The sequence below is a fragment of the Papaver somniferum genome, chromosome 3 (genome assembly GCF_003573695.1).
Source record: "Papaver somniferum cultivar HN1 chromosome 3, ASM357369v1, whole genome shotgun sequence".
Classification (NCBI taxonomy): domain Eukaryota; kingdom Viridiplantae; phylum Streptophyta; class Magnoliopsida; order Ranunculales; family Papaveraceae; genus Papaver; species Papaver somniferum.
The window spans coordinates 180,155,170-180,160,751 of record NC_039360.1 but is presented as its reverse complement, the minus strand read 5'-3'; positions in this window follow the sequence as shown (position 1 = coordinate 180,160,751).

Below are 5,582 nucleotides of genomic sequence, written 5' to 3'. Positions count from 1 at the left end.
ACAAACAAGCTTGAGATAACAACGCTTGCGAGTTCGACCGAGCAGTGCTCTAACAATCTCCCCCTTTGTCAATTTTAGTGACAAAACTATTAATACATAAGGAATACAAAATAAATAAACTTTGCAGCTTCTCTTACACATGCATGATCTCATTGGTTCTTCAACATTACTCGAAATATTCGTCACTTCCAAGTACTCCAATGATTCCAAAGATATCCAATACAGCATCATCGTTGTTGAAGATCCGTAGCCATAACAATGAGAAAACAAAATCTCTCAATCATTGTTACACAGTATCATAGTATTATTACACAGCATCAAAGTTCAATTGTATCACAACTTTGACAACAATACCATGGTGATATGTACCACTCCCCCTTAGTCAATACTTCATCTCACATGAAAACCACTCCCCCTTACATAATGATCTGAAAATCATATATATTTGTAGTGTGAAATACACATTAATTGTCCCCCTTTTTGTCAATAAAATTGGAAAAGGTACGAAAATTAGTGGGATCCTAATGAAATTTACATAGAGACACTTCATGACCAAAAGAAAGCACATATCAAATTTTTAGATGCAATCATATAGCTGAAACTAAATGCATTCATCAAGAAGTTCATAAAGATACAAGATAACCCTATAATATTCCACAGCCGCACTCCCCATAAATATTTAGCAGTTAAGCACAAGTTCAATTAAGAACTCTCCCCCACAAAATGTCATTCCCGAAAGAACAACAAGAGCGACCTTACTTTCACAAGAAAAGAAGGAATTCTTTGGATATAACAAATCACATGAAACATGAATTTGTATCCAAAAACTCAACTTAATCAACCACAAGAGAACCCATGATTAATTTAATCGTAAATGCTCAACATAAGAGAACTTATGGAGCCGCACAGTATATACATAAAAATATGGAACAGGGAAGATCAATACTGCGGAATATACAAGGATTCATTCTATTTTCCATCACTATTTGCACAATGACATATAATAGACTTAATCCTTGTAAACAAAAGATTATCCTTTCTTCTATCAATATTTGCATAATGCCATAAAAGTCTTAACTTTTGTTAGTCAAAAGTTCATTCAATCTTTTATCAATACTTGCATATCGACATATGAAAGACTTAACTTTTGACCACGTATGGGACAATCATAGTTCACAGACGCAAACAAACATATCCCATAACAAATTGCAATATATAAAACCATAAAGATTAATACTGTAACATCATCTTCCAAACAAACTTTAGAATTTAAACAAATAAATCTAAAAACATTGAAGATGAAAATCATTGGACATAGCTATGTGTAATCACAATAATGACTATTCCAAACTCTAGTTATTCTTCTTAAAAACACAAGAATAAAATTCTAATAAGAAGTTTTCCTAGACATTGAGACCTCTGAAAAATTCTTTATCGTCCCTGAAATCCTTGTCGTCAACAGCCATGGGAACATATGGTTTGTGAAGATATGAGTCAATTCCAACAAACCTTCTAGGCTGAAGATGTCGAACCAGGGTTCAAGAGTTCTCATAACAAAAGACTTTATTTGTTGAATCTCCTTTCTTGTGTCCTTCAACTCTTCAAGAACATCAGAAAACTTCTGAGAATTGGAAGGAACAGCTCTTGGCTTCCTCACATTCCTTATTTTTCTTTTCAAAGTTGGAGGTATTGGAGATTTTTCTTTTTCCTTCATGATTGATGGCTTAACAATCATATTAACATCTTTTCCATCAGAAGACATGATGCTTGGAGTATCCATATGCGTATGGTTTTGTGAGAGGAAGTCACAAAATAAGCTCAACAAGCAGTCTTTGGTTAAAGGAGTTTCAGGGAAGGAAAAAGATATGTAGGGTTACAAAACCTTTAAACATACAGGTTCGTGTATACACAACTCTCAACCCTATAAAAGGAAGAATTGTCCAATTTAACCCTCTTTTATTGATTAACCAGGAAAGTCTTTTCAAATATCAATTAGATATGAAAAGCGACATGAATTCCAGACTTTACAATGCTCTTAGAGAAAAAACAAACAAAAGAAAAACAAAACAACTAAAGATTTTTATTTTCTTAAAGCCTGAGGTGTGCAAGGTCTTGTCTCTTTTAATCAGGCACATGAGACAAGATGCACTAACCAACACAATTTAAGTTGTGCTGGGATGAACAATAATCTGTCCACCATATCTGTTTCTATCGGAATTCATAGAACCCCGTTTCTCATAGTTTTTAGACCATAAACTTCTTTCTAATGATCTTGTCTTATCCTTGGAAACTAACTTCTTTGACGAAGATAAAATCTTACATACCTCTGCGGTCTTTTGAACAAGTTTAAGCTTGTTTGCTAATCGATTTGCTCTTCGTTGAAGTATGTTGACATGTCTCAATTTGTGTTTGTACTTGTAACACTTTGATAGTTCATGACCCTTGAGTGAACAATACGAGCATGTCAACCTGAAATATGATTCAGGTATCCGAGCTGTGCAAGCTGCTAAACACAAAGTAGAACCTGAAAAATCATACAGAGAGTTTCCAACATAAAGGTCAATTTTTTGTTCCAGATTGGTTGAGTTCTTTTCTGAAAGAATATCAAGATTGATGTATGTATTGCTACAATTATCAAAATCAATATTTTCACAAATAAGTGCAACACTTGATTTTTCGTCTTCATTAGAATCATAGTTGTCAGACATTTCATCAAGAGTTGCAGCAAGACCTTTGTTCCCAGTGTATTTCTTTCGATTTGGACACTCATTTGCAAAATGACCAAAACCTTTACACTTAAAGCACTGAGGCATATCCTCGTCATCAGTCTCATCATTATCCCTATTTTAGGAGGAACACGATTATGGGGTTAATCTGATGACGTGGATTTATCTCTGGAGAACCGTTTACTTCTCTTCAAAAGAAGATCCCTGTAGATGGTGGATTTTCGACAAGGGTAAAATTATAAAACCCTAACTATTTATACTCCGGATCCGGCAATTGGATGAGTATTGAGACTCATATCTCTCAATAAAGCATGAAAACTCATGCCATAAAACCTCTGACTGAAAAGGCTGTCTCTCAGAGTATATGTAGATGTGTAGTCTCCCAGCTGAGGCCACAACACATCTCATGAATACTGAGCAATTTTAGTAATTATTTATGCTCCGGATCCGGCAATTGGATGAGTATTGAGACTCATGTCTCTCAATAAAGCATGAAAGCTCATGCCATAAAACTTCTGACTGAGAAGGTTGTCTCTCAGAGTATCTGTAGATGTGTAGTCTCCCAGCTGAGACCACGTCACATCTCATGAATAATGAGCAGTAATTATTTCTATATAGAATCGAAAGATTGGGCGGCTCCTAGACAACATGCCTGCTAGTATAGAGCGACAATGTCTTCAGGATGCAACCAGGTTTTCCCTGACTATATAGGAGAAATATGATATTCCAGCAAGTTCATATTGCTCAACTCTCAGATAATTAATGCTCCTAGATAGGAAGCCCTGCTAGTATAGAGCCATCAGTTAATTATCTCTAATCGCCTGAATATCCAGCAATATTCTACGATTCTTCGTTATATTTTGTCACTTCAATTCGTGGTTCTTCCCAGCAGAATTCCACGGGTTAGTGATAAATATTCAACGAAACAAGCATCTGAGCATCGAATAAGCTATGACTAAAATGGTGCAAGTGTACTTAGCAATAATGCACAGACCATTTCAAAAATACGAATGAACGATGAACCTATGCAAAATAGGAAGGAAAAATAATAATAATAAAATATTAGCAAAAGCGCCGGGGACTGGGCTCACCAGCCGACCGGTCATGCCGTGACCAGTCCCGCGCCTAATTTTATATTTTTATCATATTTTATTATTTTTCCTGATCTCATGAAAATTCTCTCGTTCGAGTAAATCTCCTTCGATTCAAGGAAATTCTCTAATCTCATGATATTTCTTTATGTCAAGAAATTAATAAAATTAGGGAAAGGTGTCACGGGACCGAGCACCAACCGGCCGGCCATGCCCTAGCCGTGGCCGGTCCTGCACCTCACGTCCCCATTATTTTATTATTTCTCTCAAACCATGAAAATTTCCTGATTTCATGAATTTTGCCTAAAACCATGAAAATTCCCTGATTTCATGAATTTCCCTAAAACCATGAAAAATATTATAAAATTAAGAAAACTTGTGGGACCGGGCCCTAGCCGGTCCCACACGCCTATTATTTTATTATTATTATTTGTTTTTTTTCCTCATTCCATGAAAACTCCCTGATTTCAACAAAATACCTTGGTTTCAACAAAACTCTTTAATTTTATGAAAATTACATAAAACTGGGAAGATTCCCCGTGGACCGTGCATGTTGGACAATCGGCCATGCCTTGGCCATTGCCAGTCCCACACTCTATCATTCCCTATTTTATTATTATTTTATTTCTCTGATCTCATGGAAGTTCCCTAATTTCATAAAACTCTCAAGTTTCATGGAATTTCCCTCAATTTAGAGAAAATACATAAAATTGGGAAAAGTGTGTGGGACCGTGACCGGACTTCCTGAACTAGTAAAATACGCATACTTTAGTTCAAGGATTTTGGACTTATACAAGTATGAGTTCACATAAAATGTTTGTATCCATTCAAGGTTATAAATTCTAAAATCTCATTTCAATCATTGAAATATTCTTAGAGGATGTTAAATAGAGGTTATTCACACACTATTTTTCATCAAAACGATTTTCAAGATATGAAAATAATCAACATGACTTTCGTCACTTGTAAAGATGAACTTGGCCAAAGCGAAAGCTTACCAACACATATTTCGAGAAATAGATAAGCGAGATAAACTCGGATCGAAATAACAAATGTGTATTATCGAAGTCTATATAGCAATACGACTTTTGTGTCAAGATAGGAGATAGATTAGATAGAATTTTGAGTGATAGATAAGTTCAAGTCTCCACATACATTTTAGACGATGAAGTTCCACCAGTTCCTTGAGTAGTTCTTTGTCTTTGTATGATGAACGTTGTGGAGTCTAGAGCTCAACTACACTTTCTATCCTAGTCCGAGACTTAGCTATAGGTAGACTAGAAATCAAGACTTATAGTTTTGGCAACTAAACTTGACAAACAAGCTTGAGATAGCAACGCTTGCGAGTTCGACCGAGCAGTGCTCTAACAGACCTTATATGGCTCTGCAACGCTTTTTATTAGGTCACGAATATTTTGGATCCTTTCCAAGTTTTCGCTAAGTTCATCCTGTAGACGATGAAAAGGAAAATCCGACGGAAAAAGAAATAGGTCAATCGGATACACGATGAATGAGTTATAAGTAAAATAGTAGAGTGAGGTAAACTTCTCGAGTCCCCCATGATCAGATTGAGGTCCCTTGACCTAATCGAATTTTGGAGAAAATATTCATCAGAATATCTAATTTTAGAGCATCATCTGGTCTTTGAAGTACTTGAGAGTGATAAGTTCGACCGGATGGTTTCTCCTTTGATCTGTCGCGTTCAAAACGAGTTTCATCTTCTCCGGTGAGGTCAATTGCAGACAGACTGGATCCCTCCCATGTT